Source organism: Myxocyprinus asiaticus, chromosome 27 (assembly GCF_019703515.2).
Source record: "Myxocyprinus asiaticus isolate MX2 ecotype Aquarium Trade chromosome 27, UBuf_Myxa_2, whole genome shotgun sequence".
In the NCBI taxonomy this organism is placed as follows: domain Eukaryota; kingdom Metazoa; phylum Chordata; class Actinopteri; order Cypriniformes; family Catostomidae; genus Myxocyprinus; species Myxocyprinus asiaticus.
In genome coordinates this window covers 13,846,403-13,857,476 of record NC_059370.1, presented here as the reverse complement: position 1 = coordinate 13,857,476, position 11,074 = coordinate 13,846,403, and positions in this window count along the sequence as shown.

The following is an 11,074-nucleotide window of genomic DNA, read 5'->3' as shown; positions in this document are numbered from 1 at the left end:
TAATTTAACAGAATAATTAGGGCTATCCCCAATGGCATAATAATCTTAACCAAATTCTCAAATGTAGATATTAATAATACAAATGTCAAAATCCTCAACTTTTTGTAAATGGTCTCTCCTTTTTTGATAAACGTTTTAATAAAAATGTTATTAGAAAATTCCTTTAATGTCGGATCCAGTCCTCTATGTAAACCAAAATGGCTTAAACCTCATTGTATATCTTGGCACAGCATTTGGACATTACCATATAAATATGTTATTTCTAATAAAGTAAAATAAATTATTTACAAAATTATTCATAGATGTTATCCTGTAAATGCAGCCATTAGTAGTAAAAAATTAAACAAAACTCTTAATTTAGAACCTTATGACATTTTACTTTGTTTTCAAAACCCATATTTTTCTGAAAAACAAAATTACATGATTAATCTTTTAATTATTTTGGCAAAGTTTTATATTCATAAGACCAAAATAACTCAAAAGAAACCCACATATATTACCTTTTGTAATACTGATCTCACAATATACTTTGAAACCCTTTAAAACATGAGATCACAAAACAAAAAGCTTATAAAAACAATAAAAATGTTAAAGCTTTTCAAATTCATGTAACTGCCCTAATATTATATCGCACTTTTTATCCCAGTAATTTTTAATTTTATTTATTTATTTATTATTATTATTATTATTATATTTACATATATGTTCATTTTATGTTTTAGTTGTTGTTATTGTCTCTGTTTCACATACACTGAACTGTACCACAATGCCTTATATTTGCCTTGTACTTTTTGCATTGTACTTGTCTGTAATTGAACTACAAAAAAAAAGAAAAAGAAAAAAAAAAGGTGTATCCTTCCTGGGCACTCACAACCCACAATTCTTTGCTTTAACGGAGATGTCTAAAAAAAATGACACCAATTTGCCCGTAAATATGATGTTCAAACGAAAGTAATATTAATTCCCAAGTTGAAGTACCTCAGTAGATGGGTACAGAGTATATAATATGTATAATTATATTAATATATAATTAGAATAAATTATTAGACTAAAAGTACACCTGTAAAATCTATTTTCTTTTCTCTTTACATCATTATAACTCTCCTAAAATGTACCTATTAATATAATTATACATATTATATACTCTGCACCCATCTTCTGAGGTACTTCAGCTTGGGAATTAATATTACTTAAGTTTGAACATCGTATTTACGGGCAAATTGGCGTAATTTTTTTTTAGACATTTCCGTTGAAGCAAAGTATTGTGGGTTGTGAGTGCCCAGGAAGGATACACCTCATGCATCCTCCGAATTAAGGTCGCATTCGCAGGTTGCATTCAGAGTGTCCTACTCGCTTTTCTGAAATGAGACAGCCTCGATGACGTATGCAGCCGACAAATGCGACCTCCAGAGGACGCATCCTTCCAAACGAGACACAGCAAATGCTGTTTTGTGCAGAGCCTTCCTTTGTAGATTGGTTACATTGATTGTATAATTTAATGCTTTTTTTGTTTGTACTGATTTTGTCTGTCAATAATAAAAAACAAACAAAAAAAACACACAAAAACTTTTATAATTAAAAGTGTAGAGTACGCTTATTTGATTTGTTCTTAGGTAGACATTACTGTAGGGGTGCCAAAATTGCCAAAGCATTAGTAAACGTATATTTCATAAAATAAAATAAAATAATAAAAATGTTTCTGAGTATTTTATGCTTGTTGCACAGTGCTGAAATAATTTTCAGGTTAGGGTCCTGACTCCACCAGTTGCCCCTTCGGTCATAGTTGATATATACTGTGTGTGTGTGTGTGTGTGTGTTATATATATATATATATATATATATATATAGACCAGTTAATTTTGTTCTGATAATTTTTGCATGAAACTAAAGGCCAGGGGGTTTATCACAGTATATTTTGGGAACTACACCATGTTGCCCGAAAAAATAAACGTGCTTTGATCCTAAAGGAAACTGCTGCATCACACATTTCTTTGCCTGATTGTCAGTTGTGGATGTCGCATTCTGTGAATGAAGACTTTTTTAACAACTATGTATAAATACTATCAGGGTTGGGAGGGTTACTTTTGAAATGTATTCCACTACAGATTACAGAATACATGCTGTAAAATGTAATTTGTAACATATTCCATTAGATTACTCAAGGTCAGTAATGTATTCTAAATACTTTGGATTACTTCTTCAGCACTGGTAGATTTTTTCACTTGTTTTGACTATAAAAACTCTGTCAGTACAGTAAGACAAAATACACATGTTAAAAATACATTCTCTGAAAAAACTAAATATCTTCTAAAACAAGATAAATCAAACTGATCTTGTTTTAAGGATTTTTTTGATATTTTTACAGGAAAACAATACAAAAATTATCAAGAATACGATTTTTGCCATAATATCAAAGGTCTTACTAGAAAAAAAGAAATGATGATCCAATGTGAATTTTCTTGATAAAAAAATATGATCGTGCCTGATAACGTGCATGTAAAATGGCTAGAAATAGCATTTTAGCTCAGCGTAACACAATGTTTATTTCTATTTCTTCTGCTCCAAACTTAATTCAAACTTACTTCTCTGTCTGCTCGTATGAATGTAACACATCATAAGAAAGTGTTTCACTGCTGTTCAAATGCACTTTGGATCACATCATTTATATGTATAAATGTTTTCCATCTGAAAGAACTAAATATTAAATGAAACAAATGACAATAAAATGCAAAGTAATCTCTTCAGTAATCAAAATACTTTTTCAATGTAACTGTATTCTAAATACGTAATTTTAAATACGTAATGCCATTACAAGTATTCCGTTACTCCCCAACACTGAATATTACATATACAAGCACGGCTAATCCAGATACAAGAAAAACATCATTAGATGTAAAACATACTTTTCTCAGTTGTTTCCAAGTCTTCACTGAATTATTGTTAGATATGATACATTAATACAGATTTGATGCTGCCAGGTTTTGACTCAAACTTTAATTAAAATGTTACTTTTCTGTTAATTAACTGTATGCTTGTAACAATTTCTATTGTGATAAGTTGCAAAAAAAAAAAAAAAATTATTTTGAGGCAAGTGGCTTATTTTGAGCTTGTTTTTCCAGACAAGATTGCTTGCTTCTCTTTGAGATCTGGCAACGCTGAAATTTGTATTTCACCCACCCCTTAGTGCAGAGTACTGTCATTTAAAAAAAGAACGTTATTAACCATTCTTTTATTTTGTTCTAACCGGTAACCATTTGGAAAGGAGGCTGCGGAACATTTGAACAGGAACGGAAAATACGTATTTTGCTCAGTATGCTCGAAATGAAAAATATATTGTTTTAGTCTCTGCAGTTATACCCTATATATCACCTATGACAGCGAACAGGCAACAGGTGGGGTCAGCACCCTAACTGGAAAATGATTTCAACACATGTATCCATTATAAGTATAACATTGTATGTGGCATTATCTTCATGACAATCAAACAATCAAACACAATTCCCATTATTTTCACTGATGATTCTCATTATTGTAATATGTGTTTATATATATATATATATATATATATATATATATATATATATATATATATATATATATATATATATAATATCAGAATAAATTGGCAATACAAAAACACACTATGATTTAAAAAACTTGACAATTTTAATATATAAATATTATTTTTATGTCATTATTATTATTATTAAAGAAGTGCAAAGATTCTCATTTGTCTTAAAATACGTTACATTTTCTTCAAGCAAATTATAACATCTTATTTCTTTCTTTTGATTTTGGGGTGAAATTTGAACTGGACATGTTGTTGACAGGTTTTGTGAGATTCACCCATAATTAGGGCAAAATGTCAAAACCAGTTCTTTTTCTACTTTATTGCTTGTGCAGAGGGGGCATAGTCTGTATGTGTCTGCCTCTTTACATGGCAATGCTGTCTGTACATGGTCAGGACTTTTCTATTGGTCAGGTAAATGGTCAGGACTTTTTGGTCATATTTGTCAGGTAGTCTACCAATTTGTTGTCATTGTTAGTCAGCTCACGTTGAAAGGGTAGGACTAGTGACAGAGGGTCAGTGTTATCACTATTATTCAGATGGGAATGGAACTTAATGCTCCTTTTTAATTTATTTTATTCATTTTCCATTTAGTTTATTTTGTAAAAAATGTATAAATTCAGTCAGTGTAATATGTAATTAGATAACCTGTGACCTCTCTCCCATGTTGTTGAAAAGAAAATGAATTTGGAGCAGGCTAAAACTTGAATGTAACTTTTCATGAAAAACAAAAGAACAATTATCTTCATGGTGTGTAGATTAGTCCCACAAGATTGGCATAATTAGAAAAAGTACCTTTATTCATTAGTGCGATTCATCATGTATAAACTTTGTATTACTATTAATTGTGTGTAGCGATGATCAGTTAATAGCACAGTGGATATCACTGTATGAATGAAAGTGAATCATATACCTGTAGCGTATGGAGATAGAATTGTTGCATATTAACATACAAATGGAAAGAGATTCACAACTAGAAAGTTGGTTCACAAATAAATTGAATGAGATCAACAAATAAATGTAAGGCATTTCACAAAAATGAAATGAATTCACAAATAAAAAGAATGAGATTTACAAATATATATTAAGAGTTTCACAAAAATAAAGTGAATTCACAAATAAATATAATGAGATTTGCAAATAAAAAAAATATTTACAAATATAGTTTTTAACTCACAAACACAACTCAACAATTTGTGTTTCGCTTGCTGTACATTTGTGACTTCTGAAACATTTCTTGTGTGAGAGCTGCAGACAATCTACAAATAGGTGGGCTCCACCCATTGTCTACTCAAGCCAATCAGATAACGGCCACATTACTATCAGGGCGGGACCAGTCACAGGAGAAACATCTGAAAAAGATGGCAATAACCAGTGAGTCAATTATCAATGTCAGAACATGATGCTGTATTTTAGAAAGGAACCCCATAATAGTACCTCCTAAAACATCCACACAAAAATAAAATTAAAAATAAAAATTTTGCTAAAATGCAAAAATCTAATAAATATTACCTTACAACTTCTTTTATTAAATACATTAACATAATGTGAAACCAAATTAATGCCATAGCAGATCTTGTACACTGTGTAATATAGAGTATTAATTTATGGTTTTTGCTCCTAAGATCATCTAATATGATTCATGTTTTATAAAAACACTGTTTGTACAACTGATCTGTCTGTTTGGATCTGCCATGTAACATTAAGAGTAAAGGTTTTGACGACACATTTCAGTCAAGAAAATTGATTAGAATTAAAATAGCAGACTCATACAGTCAGCCAGGTTAGCTATAAAGCTAATGATCAGGACACTCTACAAATGGCCAATTTTCAGCTGTCGACATTTAACAAGACACGACACACATTTATAACTTTTAAAGTTTGCAGCCTTGGAGCTTTTCTGTAAGTGCTTGATTCCATGCTCATGAGAGTGCTGTGACTCTGGTCCCACCCTGATAGTAAAATGAAGCGTGATTGGTTGAAGATAGAAAGTGCTACGATTGGTCCGAGTAATGTGGCCGTTATTTGATTGGCTTGAGTAGACGATGGGTGGAGTCCACCTATTTGTAGATTTGTGTGCGCATCTTGACGCTTGATTTGTTTCAAAATCGACAAATGTGTGTAGCAATCTGCAAATGCACAGGAAGCGATCCACAAATAAATGTGTATGATTCACAAATGAATGCTGGACAGAGTTGTGTGAGTTAAAAAATATATTTGTAAATAATTTTTTTATTTGCAAATCTCATTTTATTTGTGAAACTCCTAACATATATTTATAAATCTCATTCTTTTTATTTTGTGAATTCATTTCATTTTTGTGAAACTCCTTAGATTTATTTGTTGATCTCATTCAATTTATTTGTGAACCAACTTTCTAGTTGTGAATCTCTTTCCATTTGTATGTTAATATACAACAATTCCATCTCCATAGTAGCATCATGTTTTTGACACCCATAGCACATCAAATGCTCATGCCTGTGAAACATGCGGAAGTTTCATCTACAGTAAATGTATCAGCACAGGTGTGTATGGTGTCACCTTCACAGAAGCATTTTCTGGTGTAGTGAGCTGAGGAAGCATTGGATTCAAACATTGAAAGATCAAAAATATTTTTGAAAAATGTATATTTTATTTTGTCATCATCTTTACATTCATAAAATTAAAGGTAACCTCTGTGAAGGACTTGTTTTATTGTCACAAAAACAAGACTGTATTAAATGAAACATGAAAATATCTCTGCATTTGGTGGAATGACACGACACTTTTAAAATGTCACAGACAAAAATTAAACACTTCCACGTGTAAGAGAGCAGCACTGTGAGAGTGACACTAATGATTTTTACATCAATAATTAGGCTACAACTCAAAAATGTCACCAGAGCTTTGTACCCTCAACGCTGAGTCATCCAACATAAAAGCCTTTGTTCCTCAAAATTTTATCTCGACCAGATTGAGCAAGTACATGCACAGCTCAGAAAGGTACTTCTTATATAAACTGAGAGGTCTTAGTAACTACAGAGGAGACCAGGGCTAGTTGTCACATGGGTAAGTTGTCACAAGGGCTATATTTCAGCAACCATTAGGTTTTGAGACAGTAGTCCAATTACACAAATGCTTGTTTATTCTAGCAGTGAGTGTGTATGTCTGTTTCAAACAACTAGTTAAAAATTGTGTCAAATAAGTATATATGTATTTTTTTTATTTTTTTTTATCCTCTAAACTACAATTCCAACATCATCATATTTTTATAAAAGATAAACAAGTGAACACATTTAGATACATTAAGACAAGAGTCAGCTATATATATTGAAAACTGAAGATAGATTTTAACTAAAAGGTTGAACTAAGTTCTTGGGACAAGGGTATTTTTCATAAATGTCACATTTTACATATTGTTATTTTATACAATGTACCAATTTCTGTTGGCCCAAAAACAATGGTTTTGATATCTTTGTATGTTGGCTATACATTTTTGTGGTTTCATTAATTGTTTTGTGTTTTATAATTGTTTGACTATTTGTATTTTACTGAAAACCCTTTAATAGGTTTTTTTAATGGCAGGATTTGTATTGTAATAACTTATCACTTATAGTCTGACAACATGCCCCACTTGCATTTTTTTTTATCCAAACAAGGGTGAAATAAATAATCCCTGATTATAAACCACAGTGATTTATTTCCATAAAAACTGTGTTTTATAGCTAGATATATTTCTGATGATCCAAGAATAAAACAAGGCAACACTGAGGGGATGTCATCACTTTGTTCTGCCAGTGACTTTGAGAGAGAAAGGCCATTAAAATGACTGGCAGGTGTCTCTAATTAAAAGACTCGGGGGACCTCTGTACTCTCTGTGCACAATAACATGATATTTCCTATGGAAACCAAAGAAGCTCTTTGTTCCTACAACATCTGTTAAGAGCCTGAATGGTGCTTGAAGGAACTATACATCATAACATATACAGCAGTTTAGGACCGGTTTGCCTGTGACTTCAGGTAAAAAACAATTCTATAGAATATATATTAACACTGTATACAAACAGCAGCAGTTATTAACATGCATATATATATATATATTTTTTTTTTCAGATTAACAAAAAACAAACAAACATTTTGCACACCTTGAAGACTGAATAGCTGCATGCTAGTACTAACACTGAAAAGACACAATGTCAATCAATACAACAAACAGGGTCAAAAGTCAAACATGTATGTATGATGGTAAAGACAACCTGGTCTCATAGAATTACGTTACTACCTACGGTATTGCAAAATGATTTTTATGCATATGTATCATGTCAGTTTCCTGGTGAAATGAACACTAGAGGCGCTACAACAACTGCAACCTTTATTTGCTTTCTCACAAATCCAATTAAAACGGCAGATCATCAGTTCATAAACACTTACTTTTGCCCTGTTCCTCACACAATGCTGTCTTATGACCAGGGTTGGGAAGGTCAGTAACGTATTCTAAATACTTTGGATTACTTCTTCAGCACTGGTAGATTTTTTTCACTTATTTTGACTATAAAAACTCTGCCAGTACAGTAAGACAAAATACACATGTTAAAAATACATCTCTGAAAAAACGAAATATCTTATGCAGTGTTGTTTCTAAAACAAGATAAATATAATTGATCTTATTTTAAGGATTTTTAGATATTTTTACAGGAAAACAATACAAAAATTATTATCAAGAATACAATTTTTGCCCTAAAGGTCTTACTAGAAAAAAAGAAATTATGATCCAATGTGAATTTTCTTGATAAAAAAATATGATCGTAATTTTTTTAGCGTAAAGCTGACAATTTACACAAGGTTTATTTCTATTTCTTCTGCTCCAAATTTACTTCTCTGTCTGCTCGTATGAATGTAACACATCATAAGAAAGTGTTTCACCGCTGTTCAAATGCACTTTGGATCACATCATTTATATGTATAAATGTTTTCCATCTGAAAAGACTAAATATTAAATGAAACAAATGACAATAAAATGCAAAATAATCTCTTCAGTAATCAAAATACTTTTTGAATGTAACTGTATTCTAAATACCAATGATTTAAATTGTAACTGTAGTGGAATACAGTTATTTATATTTTGTATTTTAAATACGTAATCCCGTTACATGCATTCCGTTACTCCCCAACCCTGCTTATGACATCAAAACACTTACTATAGCACATGACTTGTTGGAGATACATTTTACCTTTTAGCAAAATTGGTTGCAAACTAAACAGTAGCTCAACTGACAGACTGTTGCACGTGTGATGCAAAGGACTGGGGTACGAGTCCTGAAGAGCACACAGGTCAACTCATTTATCATCTCACATTTGCTTTATATGACGTTTAAGGTTTAAGGTAGGGAGGTTGGTTTTGCATTAAACTTATAAACCTCATCTGTTTAGATAAAAATGTAACTTGCTTTTAGCGCCACAAAGTGGATATTTCATCTGCAATCCCGTAATTTTCATGAGATCAGGCTTTGGCTCGGTAAAACATTAAGTAAACACTTCTATTATTCAACCACGTCTTTGTTGTCTTTCCTGTTTTAGACCCTGTGAAGGAGTCTAATTGTAAATAAAGTGATTGCTTATCAATATAAACACATTGATACAACTGTGCTGTAAAAAAAAAAAAAAGATATATATATATATATATATATATATATATATATATATATATATATATATATATATATGTATATATATATTATTTTTATTTATTTATTTTTTTTACGTACAATCATTAATAGCTATAGCATATTTTCACTGCAGCAAGTGATGCCGTAAAAAATATGTTATCCGAACTACTGATCTAGGGTGAGTTTTCACATTTCACTAATAGTTCATGTTTGAATTTGGCTTTGGGAAACTGATCCTAGACCAGCAGTTATGGACCGCTTTATCCCGGAGCAGAAATCAGATGCAACAGGTGGTGGATTGAGTGTGATAATTCCGCTATGAATTATGTTAGTGCGAGCGGAGGTCCAATTAAATGCGTATAGGACACTGATTTACAAAATAATGCACATTTATTAGTTTTGATGCAGGGATTTTATGTATGTATTTGCTGGGATTCAAAAAAATCTACTTTGCCAATGTTCAGTATTATTAGGCTTACACATTTAATTGAGGGTGCTCTAATCTTCATATAAGTGTGCTTAGCACCCTCAAGCACCCCCGTAGAACCAGGCCTGTGCCTTGCTCTGATTTTCTTCTTTTCTCTCTCCCTGCCTAACACACTCATACATGATTGCAAGCACTCTTTATATGCTGTGTGCATAATTATTGTTAGGGGTGGGAGGTATGACCAAAATCTTATATCACAGTACGAGTAATTTTACATCACAGTAAAGGAATATATTACTATTAGCTATTTTTGCAGGAAATGCAATGAAAAAAAATTATATTGCGGATTCAATACAAGTTCAGCTCAAACGACAGCATTTGTGGCATAATGTTAATTACCACAAAAACACTTTTTTTTTTTTTACTTGTCCCTCTTTTTCTTTAAAAAAATCACAAATCTGTGTTACAGTGAGGCACTCACAATGGAAGTCACTGAGGTCAAACCATAAACTTTAAAATACTCACTGTATGTAAAACCCTAAAAAGACTGTAAAAATGTTGTTATTATACATGTTGCCTGCATTGCAGAAAGAAAATAAATGAGGAAATTGTATGCATGCTCTTGAGTCGCTTAAATAATAATACATAAATATTTTGGCATACTTTTTGACGTTCTGGGCTAAAAAAAGAAATCGTCAAATTAATTAATAACTACTTGCCTGAATAACACAAAATGGGTGTTATTTTAAAGACTTTACAATGCATATAGGCAATATAACCAACTCTTACCAGGTGCTTTTTAATTTGCTGACAAATTAGAAGTTTTCTGTTTCCATAGTTTTTTTCCTCCCCTTTTCTCCCCAATTTGGAATGCCCAATTCCCAATGCACTCTAAGACCTTGTGGTAGCATAGTGACTCGCCTCAATCCGGGTGGTGGAGGACGAATCTCAGTTGCCTCCGCGTCTGAGACCGTCAATCCGTGCTTCTTATCACGTGGCATGTTGAGCGCGTTACCACGGAGACGTAGTGCGTGTGGAGGCTTCACGCTGTTCTCCGCAGCATCCACGCACAATTCACCACGCACCCCACCGAGAGCGAGAACCACATTATAGCAACCACGAGGAGGTTAACCCAATGTAACTCTACCACCCTAGCAACAGGCCAATTTGATTGCTTAGGAGACCTGGCTGAAGTCACTCGGCACGCCCTGGATTCGAACTCGCGACTCCAGGAGTGGTGGTCAGCGTCAATACTTGATGAGCTACCCAGGCCCCCCCTCTGTTTCCATAACTTTTGAAATATGATTATTTACTGAACACATACTGTCAAATATACTGTCAAATCATCGTGCCGATCGGAAAGTGCGCGGAAAGTTTCACTCACATATCAAATTAATATCAAGTAAAGGCCCAGAGAAAAAAGCTTTTAGAGTT